This window comes from Pan troglodytes, chromosome 13 (genome assembly GCF_028858775.2).
Source record: "Pan troglodytes isolate AG18354 chromosome 13, NHGRI_mPanTro3-v2.0_pri, whole genome shotgun sequence".
Classification (NCBI taxonomy): Eukaryota; Metazoa; Chordata; class Mammalia; order Primates; family Hominidae; genus Pan; species Pan troglodytes.
In genome coordinates, this window is record NC_072411.2 from 29922312 (window position 1) to 29940627 (window position 18316).

At 43.5% G+C, this 18316-nt stretch overlaps 1 long non-coding RNA gene across 1 annotated transcript; it reads left to right on the top strand.

Moving 5' to 3' along the window:
• Window positions 1–9234: 9234 nt before the first annotated feature.
• LOC107973689 (uncharacterized) lies at window positions 9235–16973 on the top strand. Its single transcript, XR_008546582.2, has 3 exons — window positions 9235–9453; window positions 12558–14991; window positions 16708–16973. It is a non-coding gene; the product is annotated as an uncharacterized LOC107973689 (long non-coding RNA).
• The last annotated feature ends 1343 nt before the right edge of the window (window positions 16974–18316 follow it).

The window sequence follows — 18316 nt, forward strand, 5'->3', positions numbered from 1 at the left end:
TTACAGAGAATATCAACTCCAACAACCACTTAGCACATTCTTAGGCTCACTGACCACTGCCCTTGCCAAGGATGCCAGAGACTCCCTTGTCCCATTCCGTGTTGCTGTGAGAAAAAAGGCAAGTGGGGAGTGGCATGGACCCCTTTTGGCGTATTAATGATGGGAGCAGTGAGTGCGGCACATGCCCAGACAGACCGAGCAGCCAAGGGTGGTGGCTGTGTTTAACAGCATCCCTGCATCCTGTAGAGTCTTACAAGAAACACAGCTCTGGTGACATCTGCAGGTCAGGATCTCTAAGCATGTACACATTCATTCTCTAAGCATGGACACCCAAGCGCCTGGCTCTCTGTTTTGTTTTCCTATGGCAGTACAGTGCATAGGGCTTTTTAAAAAACTGATGACTTCACACCACATCTAAAAATTATTTGACATGCCTCCCAGCAAGAAGTGGAGCCCAAGTCCCCTTTCGTTGAGTGTGGCCTGGCCTTGGTAATTCCTCTCAACTGAATAGAATGTGGTGGCACTGGGTGACTTCCAAGGCTGGGTCTTAAAAAGAATTACTGCTTCAGCCTGGCTCTCTCTGCCTTGTGATGCTTGCTCTTGGAACCCAGCTGCCAAGCCAGGAGGAAGCCACACTTTGTTGTGGCCACACAGGGAGGTCCCATGTAAGCATTCTGCCCAGCATCCCCTCCTGAGGTGCCATCCAGCATCAATGTCTAGACCTGCGAGTGAGCAAGCCTTTTGGATGACTCCAGGCCAAACACCATCTGATTTAAACGACTTGAGAGACCCAGAGAGAGAACCACTTACTGTGCCCAATTAGTCCACAGAACTGTGAGGGATAATAATAACCAATTATTGTTTTCTAAGACACGGAGTTTGGGGTGTAGGGTTAGAAAAAAGAGTGTTTGGGGATCAGATGGCTGATGGTGCATGTACTGATTTGTGCACTGTTTCTGCTGTGAGGGTATTATTTGGTATAAATGTAATAACTTTTCTGTAATTAAGATAGAGTTGGTTAAGGTTGTTTATTCTTGATTTTACTACTGGGTGGTGTATATTGAACACACAGAGTCAATGCGGGTTGTATGTTGGGTCAGAAACCTGGACTGAGACCTAACCCTTTATACTCTGAGTCACTCAGGGTAGCAGTGTTTTCTTTGGATCAGAAATCTCTGCCAGGCCCCACTGACTGGGGACATAAGGTTCCATTGCTAGGGTCCCAGCTGCCTGCCTGGAGTGGCATATCTCCAGCATGTCCACAGACATAGACTAAAGAGAAAAGCAATCACTTCCTCACCGTCGGAAAAGATTAAACTCTGGCTCCATTCCTGTCCAACTCTTTCCAGCAAACTCTAGGTGTCCTGGGTAAAGGGTGAGGAGGTGGAGGTGAGTCTAGCTCCCTGCAGCACTGTGGCCCCAGGGTCAGAAATAGCCCTGATTTCTTTTACGATGCACTCCACCCTCTGTTGTGGGGCCTTTCATGGAGGCTACATAAATGTGCTTGGAATTTATTTTATCCAAGAAAAATAAAAACATGTCTTCCAAAAAAAAGCCATATACAAGAATTTTTATGTTACATTTATTCAAAATAGCAAAAAATAGAGACATCACAGGTATCTATCAACAGGAGAGTGAATAAATAAACTGGAATCTATTCACAAAATAAAATACTACTCAGAAATTAAAAGGAACAAAGTGTGTTTACATGCAATAATGTAAAAGCATCTCAAAAACATAATACTGAATAAATGAAGCTGTACACAGAAGACTATGCAGAGTATAATTTCTCATGTGAAATTCTGAATGAGGGAAAACATTTTTTGTTCTGAAAACATGAAACCATGGAGAACAGCCTTTGTGGAGATGAAGGTGAGGATGGATGCATGGGGCAGGGGGTACTTCCCGGGGTGCAGTCATGTTCTACATCTTGAAGAGGTTTTGTCTTACACAGCTATGCACATTGTACCGTACACATGCAATGGTACACAGAAGGTCTGTGTATTCCACTTTGTATAAATTTATCTATAGAAACAAGAACCATGAACACATGTAGAGTGCTAGTTAATATTACACATGCTGAAGTATTTGGGATGCTCCGTCAGGGTGTCTGCAACTTGCCTTGAAAAGGATTGAAAATAAGATTATTTGATGGACGGATAGAAACTGATTAAAACAAAGAAAGCAAACTACTGATTGTGGAGGTTAAGTGATAAGTAATGCTGTAGTATAAATATATCTCCCAAGTTTCATGTGTTGAAAATGTAATCCCCCAATTCCCTTGCTGATCAAAGGTGGGGTTTTGGGGAGCTAATTGGAATTAGATAAAGTCATCAGGCTGGGGTTACCATGATGGGCTTGTGGGGTTGTAAGATGAAGGAGAGAGACCTGAGTTGACACACATGCTCTTGCTCTCTCACTGTGTTGCCTTCAACCATATCATGATGCAGCACAAAGCCCTCCCCAGAAGCTGACCAGACACAGCCACCTGATCTTGGACTTCACAGCCCCCAGAACTGTAAGAGGTAAATTTTTCCTTTATATCCAGTGTGAGTTATTCAATTATAGCAACAAAAAGCCAACTAAGACAAAAAATTGGTACCCAGCTGTTGCTATCAATATCTGAAAAGGTTGCTGTAAATATCTGAAATGTGGAAATACCTGGAAAGTTTTGGAAATGACTAATTGGTAAAGACATGAATGGAGCACTAAGGGCAATTTTGGTGAGGACTTAGAGGAATACTTCATGACTAGGGAGAGCCTGAATCTTCTTAGAGATTAAGTGGCCATGACCAAAATGTTGATAGGAATCTGGGCAGTACAGGCCATTCTGCTGAGCTCTCAGATGAACTGAGTAACAAGGTATTGGACACTAGGGTAAAGGCCATCCTTGCCATTCTTGTTATACAGTTGCAAAGGCCTTGGCTGAATTGTATCCATGCTCAAGAGCTTTATGGAATGTAGAACTTAAGAGTGATGAACTAGGATATCTGGCAGAACCATCTAAGGAGCAAAGCATTCTAACTGCTGCATGGCTACTTTTAACTGTAGACAGTGGGATGTGGGAGTTAAAAAATGACTTGAAATGGAATGTATAATTAAAAGGGAAGCAGTATATAAAGATTTGAAAAAAAAAAAAGCCTTTCCATGCGGTAGAGAATGAAAGAGCATTTTCAGCAGAGGAAACCAAGAGTGTGACCAAGTGACTGACTGATAAGAAAACTAGTGTGGATAGAACAAAGCCAGAGGCTATTCATCAAAACAATGGGAGAAAAACTCGAAGGCATTTTAGAGATCTTTGATTGCAACACTGTGCATGACAGCTCAGGTGTCTCCTCCTCTTTTTATGAAACCAGCAGTTCCATCACGAGGGCTTCATCCTAATGATCTTTTAAAGTCCTAATGACCTCTCAGTGGCCTGCCTCCAATCAACATGAATTCAGCAATAAAACTTCCAGCACATACAATTTCAGCAGATGAGCTACAGCCTGGGCCCAGTCTCTGATCCCTGTATTCTGGTGCAGTAATGCTTGGCTGCACCAGCTGTGGTTCTAGTGAGTCTAGGTGCAGCTTGACCCACTACCCTGCAAGGTACAAGTCATAAACCTTGGTGAAGACCATGGTGTGCTAACTCTGCAGGTGTGCAGAATGCAAGCAAGAGCTGTGGAGGCACAGCAGCCTCCACTGAGATTGCATAGGATATATCAACAACCTGGGGGCCCATGCAGAGACTTGTGGCAGGGGTGTAGCCACCCCAGAGAGTGCCTACTAGGACAATGCCTAATGAGGCTACAGAGTTGGGACCACCACCAGGACCCCACAACTGTAGAGTTCGCAGCATGCAACACCAGCCTGGAAGCACTGAAGTGTGGACTGAGCCCACCAAAGCCACAGGGGTGGGGCTGCCTAAGGCCTTGCGGGCCCAACCCTTCCACTAGTGTGTCCGGGAGGCAGCACATAGAGTGAAAGGATATTCTGGAGTCTTAAGACTTAATGTTGTTTTCCCAATTGGGTTTTGTACTTGGGACCAGTTACCTGTTCTTCTTTCTTGTTGCTCCCTTTTGAATGGTAATATCTATCCCATGCCTGTCCCATCATTGTATTTTGAAAGTAGACAACTCATTTTGATTACAAAAGCTCACAGCTGGATGGGATTTGCCATGGGATGAATCATGCCTTGAGTCTCACATGTATCTGATTCAAGTGAGATTCTGAACTTTGATCGTTTGAGTTGACACCAGAATGAGTCAAAACATTGGAGCTATTGGGATGGGGGTGAATGTATTTTGCATGTGAGGACATGAATTTTAGGGGTGAGGGAAGAATGCTTTAGTTTGATTGCGTCCTCCAAATTTTATGTACTGGAAATTTAATCCCTAAATTCATATGTTGATGGGAGGTGGGGCCATGGAAGGTAATTAGGATTTAAAAAGGTCATCAGAACTGATGGCTTTATAAGAAGAGGGAGTGACAGCTGAGCTGTCATGCATGCTGTTGCTGTCTAGTCATGTGATGCTTTCTGCTCTGTCATGACTCAGCAGGAAGGCCCTCACCAGATGCCAGCACCATGCTCCTGGACTTGCCAGCCTTTAGAATCATGAGCTATATAAATTTATGTTCATTGTAAATCACCCAGTCTGTGGTATTGTTATAGTGGCAGAAAATGAACTAAAACAGGTATCCAGGTGTTTGGTTTCAAGTTCTTTCCACTTTTTTCTATTTGAAAGTCCTTATAAAGAAGTTAGAAAATAGAGTGGGGGCACAACCTTGGCATGCTCCCATCCCCCACCTCTGGCATAATTTGTGGAAATAAATCATAACTTGCTTATTTATGTACTTAGAGATGGGGTCTTGCTCTGTCACCCAGGCTGGAGTGCAATGGCACAATCTTGGCTCGCTGCAACCACCACCTCCCAGATTCAAGCAATTCTCCTGCCTCAGCCTCCCGAGTAGCTGGGATGTCAGGCGCATGCCACCACGCTTGGCTAATTTTTTGTATTTTTAGTAGAGATGGGGTTTCACCACGTTGGCCAGGCTGGGCTCGAACTCCTGACCTCAGGCGATCCATCTGCCTTGGTGTCCCAAAATGCTGGGATTACAGGCATGAGCCACTGTGCCCAGCCCACTTGCTTTTTTTTATTTTTTAAATCTGAGAAGGGAGGCATTTTGTGCATAAAATGTAAGGCATTCAGTGGTCAGATCTCTGCATCCCTTGTGTATTGCAGCCTTGTGCTTGGCTGTGAAAAGAGAGGTATGCTTTCTCTTTGTGTATCTTGTATCATAATTAGCTCTTCTGCCAAAATCCTGAGAGACAGTGACATCTGAATCCACACACAGGTTCTAGAAGGCAGCAACCCATGCCAGGATTGCCCCAACAGCATTCTCTGCACCTGCCCAGTGACTGGCAGAGTCCAGGCTTTCATTCCTGTTGTCCTCAGTGGGCTGAGCAGACAGCGTGGGGTTAGGAGCACATTGCATTCTGCGCCAGGGTGCTGAGGAAGAATAAGGAAAGCCATATTTTAAATCAACAAGGAAAGGGAATAAAGATTTTTCAGGAGGTTCTAATTGTGCCTTCATGTAGGCTTATTTTATAAACCAGAAAGCCATGCTAATATGACAGACCCTAAATGGGGAAATCAGCTGAAAATGCTTTGCAGATTTATTTTCATTATGCTCTCAACCAAATGTCTGTGCTCATTAAACAGACTTGTTGATAATTTATCTTAGACTCTGGGCACACAGTCGTTCCACCAGAACAACTGACCCTTGGTGGAGTTGAATGTGGGGAGAGAACTGTGTCAGCTCAGCCCTGACATCCCACCCAGTGCTGATCTGTCTCCAGAGAGGCTGGAATCACAGTGAGAGTCCTATACCAAGATCAGCTAACAGCCTCTTCCTCCCTTCCCGGTCCCCTCCCCTACAGCGGCATTCACAGGATTCAGGGCAGGCCAATCCATGACTGTTGACAGTGGGGTTCCCACCCCCAGCATCCAGCCTACCCACAATCCCACGAACAGAGCTGGGCCCAGGCCCACACATGGGGTCTGCACCCAGGGCCCACAGGCCCTCATTTCTGCACCTCGTACCTGCAGTCGCAGAGCAGTCTGCTCTCCAGCAGAAGCTCTGGCTCCAAGTTGGACTTGGATTTTAAGCACAGCTCTGATACCCACTGTTACTGTCATCTCCATTCTAAGGAAACTTCATACCTCATGCTACTGAGGGGAGGGTAAAAGGAGAAGTGAATACAAATGGCCTAGCCCATTTGCTGGCCAAAATAGCAACAAATACCAACACAACATAAATAAGGGGAAGGTCTTAGCTGTTCATTCCATGCAGAAGGGCCTCCTCTCTGCCCCCACACTCTCTGTGAGGGAAGGAGGAGTGAATTATCTAACTGGTACATTTGGGAGTAGAAGCTGGGTGCATGTGTTCAGTTAGCTTCTCCTTCTTTTCTCCTGGGGATTTGCCACATTGGGGGACCCTCGTTTGGTTCTGTCCCTTCATGCCATGAACTCCCAGGCACAGGCTTTGCCCCAGAAAGGGAGGCTGAAGCTCTTCCTTGCCTGGCACTGAGCCGGCTGGTCCCATCTGGGGTTCAGCTGAGGAAGCCTCGTCCCAGCAGCTCCCCCACTGCAGGACCATGATCTAATGTCCACCTGCGTGAGACCTCCTTTCCCAGAGAAAACAAGAGCAAGGAAAACTACACCAAAGGGGCAGGCAGAGTGGTGACATAAGCCCTGTCACAGCAGGGGAGGTGGCCCTGTGCTGGCTGCATGTGCCAGGCAGTGAGGTGGATGGGGCCAGTTGCCTTTGATAAGTGGGGATCGGGCAGACATGGCCTTTGGAGAAGGGAGAGGTCTGCAGGGCAGAAAGTGATTTCCCGGAAGTAACAAGATGTGCGTTGGACCTTCCTGGTTGGTGTGTGCATTATATGATAGGTGGATGATTCCAAGCCATTTATGAGAGGTCCTTCACTCCATGGTGGTGGCAGGCCCAGCTACGCTGCTCACTGTGATGTGAGATTCAGCCAGGTGACCTGAGACCCTCACTGTAGTCTTCCAGGGAGACTGAGAGGGGACACTAAGAGATTCGCAGCCTGTCCACGCTCTCCTTGATGCTTCCTCATGCCCTCCTCATACCGAAAGGGCCCCATTCTACAGGAGATGGGCAAGATGAGGCCATGTTCCTGGCTGCCTGTGCCTGCTGCCTCTGCAAGGCACAGGCCTCCTGTGCTGCAACCACAGTCACGGGCTCCAGGAAGTCTACTGCAGAGGCTGTGGAAACAGAGCACCGGAGACTTGATTTATTTTCCTTCCCTTTCCTGTTGTCTCCTTCTTATTACTTGAGAAATTGTATAAAATAATGAACACCCATTTCCTCACCACCAGCTTTAGCAAGTTTGAATATGTTGTCCGTTGGCTTCAGATTTTTAAGCAATCTGAGGATCTCGCATACCCCTCCTTGAGGGCATCCGTGTCCCTCATCCAGAGATAGGAACATTTGTGTCAAATATCAATAAACAATTGTTCTGCATCTATTCCCATCCTCAAAACATAAAGTGCTAATTTGTAGAGTTTTAAAATGTTACTCTAAATAATATTTAGTAATATGATACTCTAAATATGATTATGCAATTTGCTTTTGACACAGAATTGAATATTTTTGGAATTTAAATATATTTATAAATGTATTAGGCTGAAATCCTTGAAACTGCTGTTATTGTAGGTTTGAAGCAGTTGAGCATTAGGATTTGTACATCACTCAATTGCACAGCTCTAGTAAATCATTTTTAACTTTAATTTTATATTGCATGAATCTATCACAATTTATTAATGCCTTTTACTGCTGGTAGTCATTTAGGGTATATCTAGTTATCCCCCATTATGTTCCCACAATAATTATTATACATGTCAACTTGGGAACACTGTATGGAAATATTCTAGAACTGTGCTGTCAAATGCAGTATCACTAGCCTTATATGGCTATTTAAATGGATTAAAATTAAACTTAAATACAATTAAAAATTTAGATCCTCAGTGAGAGGATTAGCTGCATTTAAAGTACTGAATACACACGTGACTAGTGGCTGCTGGGTTAGCACAGAATGTCCTCACGTTGCAGAAGGTATTATTGAACAGTGCTTTTCAAAGAAGGAACTTGTTTTTCTTGATGCTCTCATTCCATCAGTTTTTGATCTTACGTTTTTTTTTTTTTTTCACTTTTTCTATAAGTTAGATGTGTTGCTTTGTTTCTTGAATTAGATGCTTAGTTCATTAATTAGCAGTGTTTTTTTCATTGCTAATGTAGGTATTTGAGACATTTTCTTTCTAGGTACTATTCAGCCAGTGTTTCTACACAGTGCTTTCATTGTCATTCATTACTGTACTCATTCAACAACTATCAGTCAGGTGCCTGCTCTGGGCTCCAGTCCTGCTCTGGATGCCGGCACACAGCAGTGAATGAGGCATCCATATTCATGCCCCCGTCTGCTGTTGGAAGACACACATCATGAAGAAGCAGCGCTGCAGAGCCAGGGTACAGTGGGGCTGCAGTGGGGCTCAGGGGTTCAGGGCATTTGGAGAGTGAGAGTGGGAGGGAGCCACACGGAGCAGAGGTGCATCCTGCAGGGCAGAGGACACAGCTGGGGCAAAGGCCATGAGGCAAGACTGGGAACAGCACCCAGGGATATGTTACAATCTTCCCCATGGGCAGGGTGCAGGCAGAACAGGAGAGTCACATCATCTAGGTGATGATGGATGCAGAGATCTGTCACAAGGCTCTCTGTGAGCAGGGCCCAGGCAGGAGCCTTCCATCACCCAGGTGTTGGGCCCAGCATTATGTCACAATACCCAAAGTATGTGGGGCCAAGGCAAAAGAGGAGTCCCATCACCTAGGTGATGAATCCAGTGACATGTCACGATCCCCACTTTTGGCTGGGGCCAGGCACGAGAGGAGAGTCACATCTCCTAGGTGATGGATGCAGAGATATGTCACAAAACTCCCTCTGGGTAGGGTTCAAGCAGTAGGCTCCCATCACCCAGGTCACAATACCCAAAATATGTGGGCCCAGGCAAAAGAGGAGAGTCCCATCACCTAGGTGTTGGGTCCAGTGATATGTCACAATCCCCCCTTTTGGCTGGAGCCAGGCAGGAGAGGAGAGTCACATCACCTAGGTGTTGGGTCCAGTGATATGTCACAATCCCCCCTTTTGGCTGGAGCCAGGCAGGAGAGGAGAGTCACATCACCTAGGTGCTCGGCCCAGTGATACATCACAATTTCTCCTTGGGCAGAGCCAAGTAGTAGAAAAGAGTCACATCACCTAGGTGTTGGGTCCAGCAATATGTCACTATACACCCTGAGGGGTGGGCCCAGGCAAGAGACTCTCATCACCTAGGTGAGGGGTCCAGAGATATGTCACGAGGCCCCCTTGTGGGCAGGGCTCAGGAAGGAGAGGTGAGTCACATAACCTAGGGGTTAGGTCCAGTTATATGTCACAATTACCCCAGTGGGCTGGCCCCAGGCACAAGAGGAGTGTCACATCACAGTGGTGCTGGGACCAGCAATATGTCACAATCCCCACTGTGGACAGGTTCCAGGAGAAAGAGGAGAGTCACTCATCTAGGAGATGGGCCCAGAGATACGTGACAATGACCCCCGTGGGCAGGGACCAGGCAGAAGAATCACATTGCCCTTGTGCTGGGCCCAGCAATATGTCACCCTCTATTCTGTGGGCAGGGTCCAGTTAGAAGAGGAGAGTCCCATCACCTTGGTGCTGGGCCCAGCAATATGTCACAGCACCTTCTCAGGGCAAGGCCAAGGCAAATGTGTAACTTCGCCTTGCTGTTGGGGCCAGCAATAGGTCACAATCTCCCCTGTGGGCAGAACCTAGGAAGAAGAGAAAAGTCACATGAGCTAGATTTATTAAGGTTTCTATAAGTATAACTTCTACTGGTTCAGGAGATTTAGTTATAAATCTCCTTTTCATTTTTTGGTGGTTACACTTAAGCTTTGAGGATATGTTCTTTATTTCAAAATGTCTAAAGTTGATCCATAATTTCCACTTTTGGTCAACAAGTGTAAGAACTTTGATACTGTTTCTTGAAACTCGAATTACTCACTCTCCTCATTTTGCATGTTTCTTCCTACCTGATGTTTCAGTTCACCTTGTTTCTATATTTAATTCTTTCTTGCTTGATATACTCTATCCTGACAACTTTCTTTTTCTCTGTTTTCATGTTTGTCTTAATTGTTTCTTCAGGATTAAGTTTATTTCACCATGAAGCATATATTTTGTTAGTTCTTTCAGTCTTTGAGTGGTTAACTTAGCCTTTGCTCAGAAACATCTTTATTTGAATAACCTTCAGTTCTCATGCTCACCTTGTAGGTCATCTTCTGGGTTCTGTTATTATAAAGAGAAGTCTCCCTGTCCTTCCTGTGCAGATACCCTGGCTAGTTTTCTCTTGTGGGTTGCAGTTTCATCAGTGGTTCTTGGTCTGGATTTATTTTCATTCATTCTGCTTGGTGCTCATTATAATTCCCACATGTGCAGAGAATAGGACTAGGAGTGAGTTGCCTAAAGAGAGGCTATTATGATTGAAAACCAAGTTCTGAGATCAGCTCCATGCATCACAACCTAATTGCATTTATTCCTGTCCTATTTAATAAACTACTATCTCTGGAAATTAAGATTAAGGCCATAATTTGTTTTTAGCTACAAAGAGAAAGCTGGCCTGCAAGGTGGGAAGACAGGAAAAAATCTAAAGAGCTGTTGGCTTGGGGGCATCAAGGAGCCTGGGAGATAGGCCACAGTCCTGGGTTGTTTTCCCAGCCACACACACATGCCAAGACCCTTGAACAAAGACTAGCTGGTCATCAGCTCCTCATAGATGGGGCAACCTCCACACTGATTTGGTGAGCAAGAGCTAAGAGGAGAACCTGTGCTCAGTCAATAAGGAATGCACTTACCATCAGATGCGTGCTTGCTTGAAAAGAAAATTGAGATAAGTTCATAGTCAAGCTTTATCAAGACATACCATTGACTTCTTTTGCTTCAGAACATGAGCCCTCTCTGTCACTGACTGGCAGGCGCTGCCCGTACTTCTGATCCTGACTCCTTTAGGAAGCCTAAATGTGCTTGATCTGAAGTGCTATTCCCCTCATTGACTGAGATAGGACCTGCTCTATCTCATCAGGAAACCCGGACTGCATTTTACAGCTTGATGGTGTCAGCATGTCTCAGCAATAAGTACGTTACAATCAATAAATATATTAATCTAAAAATCCCATTTGTTCAGATATTGTTAGTGGAAAATAAGGTTTGCCCAAATTGTAGGAACATCTGAATTATTTTGTTTTTACTGGAGGCTGAAGGAAATTAACCAAATTACCTAAGATCCCCAGCTAGCAATGTTTCAGTCCAGTTTTCACTTTCTCTCTTCTAATATCCCTCTTCCTGCTCGTCTCTCTGGGAAAAGTAAGAAATATTGAGACAAAAGGTGAAAGAAATTTTATTAATATTAGAATGTGTTCAGCTGCAAGAAACAGAAAATTTACTGTCTTCAATCTTAAGGATATCAATCAATCACTTAATAGTAAGTTGTGCAATGGGCCGTTTAAGGGTTTATTCAATAAGTTCATCAAGGACTCAGTCTCTTGCAGTATGTTAGATTTTTATCCTCACATAATTTTTCCAATCTAAATATATCTGCAGCAATTCCAGGCTGCATTTTCACCCTAGACTCCTAGACATGCAGGATGTAAATGGGGATAAAAGTTCTCTTCTTTTATTGGAAAATATAAACTTTCCCAGAAGCCTCAGAGTAGATGTCTTCTTATATCATTGGCCAATATCAGTCACATGGCCAGCCCTAGCTGCAAGGGATGCTGAGAGTGAAAACTTCCAGCAAGATTTCTCAGTCCAGACACATTGCTGCTCCAATGCAAAATTAGGTTTCTATCAACAAAAATGTGAAGGAAAAACTTTTAAAGGGACTCACACGTTTCCTCTGGAAATTGAGCACTCATGAGTTGCCACTCAGAGTCATGTCTTGAGCATGAGTTGAGTCCCCCCAGCAGTGGCTCAGGGTGCTGACCTCCCTGCATAATCATGGGCCCTACACCACTTTCCCTACAAATGCCTTCTCACCACCCTCTGCAGTTTCCTAATCTTGGTCATCAGTGCCTGGCCCTCAGAAGGCTGTCACTCATTCAACAGCATTGGCAGAGAGGCCGATGTGCACAAGGCTCTCTGGCGGGTGCTTGAGGACTGGTATCAAATCACCTGTAAGTGAAAGTAAGGAATATGACAAGTAAACAGGTGTGGGTACTTCAGAGGAGTATCATAAAGCTGTGAGTACTTCAAAGGAGGAAGGACCCCTATCCAAAAACAAACATTCTATTTACTCCCTTCTAAAAACAAAAATATTCTACTAAGTCCCACATCTCCATCCAGCTACTACCTACTACCCTTCTCACCTTCCTTCTTTTTGCCTTATGACAAATTTCTTCACCTCGAGTTTGTAATTTACTCTTTATTCTTTTTCTGCCTTCACTTACAGAAACTGCTGTTCTCAATGTCACCAATCACATGGACGTCACAAATCACTTGCAAAGTCAACAGACTCTTGTCTGCCCGCACAGTCTTCAGAAAATGTGTCCAGGTGAATTCAAAGCAAGGCATTCTAATTAGAACAATGTACAGAAGGAAAGAAGGTATGAGAGTCTGAGGGGAGTTTGAGGAACAGAAAGTAGACAGGTATGTGTACAGTAATAAATATAATAGATGATGTTTTAGAAAAGAGTAAACAGGGAATACGTTCTGAATGCTTTTGAATACCCAGTTGGACATCTGGACTTCCTCCTACAAGTATGAAACACCTCCAAAGAGTTTTACATGTGCGCTAAAAATTAAAGACAAAGTTAATCCCTAAACACCCACCTCACCCTCCTCCCCACCCCTCCTGTACAAAAAAACGAATAAGAGAGCAAAGGTAATTCAATGGAGAAAGGAGAGGTTTTTCAAAAAATGATACTGAAACAAATGGACATCACATACAAAAAAATACAACTAGACTAAGACTTCACTTTTTATAAAAATTAACTCAAAATGGGTGATAAACCTAAATGTAAAATGTGCAACTATTAAACTCCTAGAAGATAACATAGATGAAAATTCTGGGTGGCCTGAGGTTTGACTTTTTGATACACCAACAAAAGTGCAATCCATGAAAGAATAAATTGATAACTTGGACTTTAATAAACTTCTGACTTGTGAAATACATGGTTAAGAGAATGAAATGACAAACTAACAGACTGGGAGAAAATATTTTCAAAACACATATTTGATAAAGAACTGGTATTCAAAATATACAATCTACTCTTAAAAGTCAATAATAAGAAAACAAATGACCCAGTTACAAAATGGGCAAGATATCTGAACAGATACCTCATCAAAAAGATACACAAATGCAATTAAGCACATGAAAATATGTTCAACATTAAATGTCATCGTCATCAGGAAAACTTCACATTAAAACAACAGCAGTAAAACTATATATTATTGTAAATGACTTTATGCATTTGTCAAAACCTATAAAACTGTACAATGCAAAAAGTGAATCCTAATATAAGCTATAGATTTTAGTTAATAATAGTATATCAATATCTGTTCATCAACTGTAGTAAATGCACCCAACTAATCCATAGTGTATGAGAGTTCTTTATACTTTCTGCTTGGTTTCTCTGTCAACCTAAAACCACTCTAAAAATAAAATAAATTAACTTTTAAAAATCACCAATAATAGCCCTCATTGTGTGATTCTTGTTTTCTGATCCAAATGTTGATCTTCTCCAGATGCATTACTTCATTATCAGTTTCTGCACCTAAGTTTCATTAGTTAGAATATAATATCTTTTAAAAAGATACGTTGGTTTTGCTTTTCTTGCATCCCCCAAATACCTATTAAAAGTTCGGAGGTGGTAAATACATGGAGTTAAGACTTAAACCATAATTTAACAACAGTGAAAATTTGAAATAAGATAATATTCTCCTTGGATACAAAGGCATTTTAGCTTTGTGCTAGATGAAACTTTTAAGTTATCCAGTCTCCAGTGAACATTTATTCCAGCTCATTGAAGTTGAATATTCAGAGGACTCACTGAATTAATTTGTGCAGGAATGGTATTTTTAAGGGAGGCCATTGTAAATTCTAAATCACGAAGACTCTCTTGGCACCTCAGACAAGAATATGCTATATTGTGAATGTAGCATTTAATTCCTAAAAATGAGCAGAATGTCTTCGTCTTCTTATTTTTTGTGTGTGTATCAGCATGCTGTATGCAATTCTTTAGTAAACCACATTTAGAAATCAAATAGGAATCGCTAGGCCCGAAGGTACCTTCAGAGGTCATTTGGGTCACTTCCACATTTCCAGTGTTATTAAACTCCCTAAATTAAATCTCTCAGCTTATTAAATCTAGACTGTGCTAGTGCACAGGTTTCTATGTGCTCACAAAACCTGTCTCTTTCATTCTGGGCACAGGCATAGACCACACTTTCCAGCCTTCCTTGTGGTTGGTGCAATCATGTGACTCAAGTCTAGGCAAAAGATTACAAACAAAAGACATATGTTTTACTTGGCCCATCCAAAGCTCATACAGCTGATATTTCCTATTTCTTTAACTGCAAGAAGAAAGAAAAAGTCCTCTAAGGATCCAGGATTAATGTGACCACAGACTGAAAGGAGCTTAGACTTAAGGGGCCAAATTCCTGGAGAGAAAGGAAGTTCTTTGAAATGACTGATGTGCTGGGGCTTGTGCTGATAGAAGGATGAGAAGCCCAGGAGAAAGTCAAGCGAAAAAAGTGGTTTCACAGATCCCTTGGAGCCTTCTGAGAAGAGTAAAACAAAATTAAGACAAGATTTGCCAAAAAGACCAAGGTCCCAGAGAGAAGGGAAATAAGCCTATTCTCAAGCTAGAACACAAGAGCCTAAGGTGAGCAGAAAGTGGTAAAACCCACAGCTGAAGAAACAGAACATTATCCAGGGTCTCGTCAATGTTTGGTACATAGTGAGTGGCCTTTTTTGTTTGTTTGTTTGTTTGTTATTGAGACAGAGTTTCACTCTGTCACCCAGGCTGGAATGCAGTGGCACAATCTCTGCTCACTGCAACCTCCACCTCCTGGGTTCAAGCGATTCTTGTGCCTCAGCCTCTGGACTGAAGTAGCTGGGATTACAGGCACCCACCACCATACCCGGCTAATTTTGTATTTTTAGTAGAGATGGGGTTTCACCATGTTGGCCAGGCTGGTCTCGAACTGCTGTCCTCAAGTGATCTGCCCACCTCGGCCTCCCAAAGTGCTAAGATTACAGGCATGAGCCATGGTGCCCAGCCATGAGTGGCTTTTAATTTAATGTTATGAAGCATAAACAACCAGATCAAGAGAAAAATCCAACAATGGAAATATAGCAATGAAAAATATACTAGTAAATATTTATTATTAATATGGTCAAGAAAATAAATGACATGATGGAGAAATCCACCAGAGGACTGGAATGTATTAATATCAAAAAGAATCAAATTGAATTTTTAAAACTGAAGGTAACAAAAATGAAATTAGGAACACAGCAGGTGAGCTTAATAACAGGTGAGCTTAGAGTATCCCAGGGCTGAAATCAAGGTGTCCGCAAGACAGGCACTTACCTACAGACTCCAGAAAATAATCTGCTTCCAAGTTCATTAGGTTTTTGGCAGAATGCAGTTCCTTGCTGCTGTAGAAGTGAGGTTCCCTTTTGTTGGCTATCTGCTGGGATCCCCATCAACACTTTCTGTTCACTTGATTCCCTGTCGTATTGTACACTTCATCTTCAAATGGCAGCAGCCTCCTAGTCTTCCTCACTCTTCAAGTCTCTCTGTGAACGTACAAGATACAATTTTGCTAAGCTTCCTGCCACTGTATTATAAGGATCCCATTTCTTCTGGTTTCCAATACCAAGTCACTCACTTCCCTCTGAGCCCTGGCTAGTAGTATCCTTCAAGTACAGACGTCTACTAACAGTCTGTTTACTGCAATTTAGGCTTTTTCTAAGGTGATTTCTAAGATTTTTCTAAAATTCTCCTTATTTTCCTCAACAGTGTCCCTATTTAATAGTCTGTTCAAAGGCACCTAGGAGTTTTCTAGCATGCTTTCCAAAATTCTTCCAGCCTCCACTCACTGCCCAATTCCAAAGCCATTTCCATCATTTTCAGGCATAGAGAAGTAGAGGGAATGCCAAGTACTGGAAATAGCAAGGGCAGCGAACTAGGATGGTTTTGAAAAATTCTAGGAATAGACAATAATCTGATATTGCTTAATAAAGTGCTTATTAGGAAGTAAAGGTGGGCTGGGAAAGACCTCTTAGAGAACCTTGAAAGCCATTGTAAGGTATTTGCAGTCTCTTCTGTAGACAACAAGGAGGCATCAAAGTCTTATTAAGACTAATGAGAAAGAAATTTTGCATAGATCAAGACAAACAAAAAGAGAGAGTTACTTGAGGCAATCTTAATGAAAAACATTAAATTCCTAAAGTCTAATAGGATAAGAGGTAGGGTGATGCAGTAGAAAAAAGGACAAAGCCTGGGTGTAAGACCTCTCCCAGCAGCTATACGCTCAGTGAATTGAGGCAAGTTCCTTAATGTTTGAGTCTCATTGTATTTATCTGTCTGCAACAGGGCATCTCTAAATTGGGGACTCTGATTGGCCCAGAAGGAATCAACTACTATGTCTGTGTGCATAAGAACAGAGATAGGCAAAGTTGGCTGTAAGAAATGGAACATCCGGGCCACGCACAGTGGCTCACACCTGTAATCCCAGCACTTTGGGAGGCTGAGGCGGGAGGATCAGGAGGTCAGCAGGTCAAGACCATCCTGGCTAACACAGTGAAACCCCATCTCCACTAAAAATAAAAATAAAAAAAAATTAGTTGGTCATGGTGGCACATGCCTGTAATCCCAGATACTCAGGAGGCTGAAGCAGGAGAACTGCTTGAATCCGGGAGGCAGAAGTTGCAGTGAGCCAAGATCATGCCACTGCACTGCAGCCTGGGTGACAGAGTAAGACTCCATCTCAAAAAACAAACAAACAAACAAATGAAACAAAACAAAACAAAAAGAAATGGAACATCCTTGAGGCAAGCAAAATCTAAAGAATAACTGCTTAGGGTAGAATATTGGTTAAATCCTGAGTCAACGTCTTGACTTAAAAGTGAAAGGTGCAATGGCAAGTGAAAGGTGCAATGGCATCATGGGTGCACCACCCAAATCCTCTCAGCCCTTCTCACTCCAGCCACTACTTCAGTGACCGGGTCTGAGCAGCCTTGTGGCAACTTCAGACAGATGCTACCTGACTCTTGCTTCCTGCCATGGGATGAGCTGATGCCATGGCCTGCAGCATCTGTGCACCTCAGCCTCAGTCCTTGCACAACCCAGAGATGCCAGAGAGTGAACGCCTTGGGCTACCTTTCACCAAGCGGGGTTAGGGGCTGAGAAAGAGCTCCTAAGGCTCCTCAGAAATGTTCTGCCCTAGTGATGGCAAATCCCATACTCATCCTTGTCTTGCCTTTCCCCTCATCCGCAAGCTCTCCTCCTACACCTGTAGTCCCCATTCTTGATCTCAATGATCACATCCCAAATAATCTACTTGCATGCAAGCCTCTGTTTCAGGTCCCTGCCTTCATGGGAACCCATGCTGTGGAAACACTAGGTAAAAATAAATTATCTACAGAAAGTCAGGGTCAGTCAGCAGAGGGTTGTGAATGTCAAGGAGCCACAAAAGCAGAGTTGGGCAAGCAAACAAATGCAGCAGATCTGCATGCCAGGGCGGTCCAGGGGAAATCCCAATATTCCAAATACAGTAAGAGACCCTAGGCATCTTGGCTGGGCACCACAGATAACGTGCGGTTTCTTTACTGAACTTGCCCATTCAAATCCCATCTGGCCAAGCAGTTTCTCATCACTGTTTTGCACTGTATGGTCTATGGCAGAGAAAGCACTGGTCATAGCCCCTATTTGTATTTGGTGCCCACAGTGAATGCCCCATTCACAGATTTTGAAGCTGCAGGCTGATCACCAGGATCTGGATGGTCAAGGCCACAGGCCTGGAGACAGCAGGCCTTCTCTGCGCCTTGCCAAGCTGGACTTTCTCACACTTGCTGCACGAGCTGCTTCTCAGGATAGGTGTGAAGGTTGAGGAGTGAGAGAGGGCATGCCAATGGCCAAGCACAGTCCCTCGCACACAGTAGGTGCTCTGGAAAGGCAGTTACACTGATAGTAGACTGCAGGC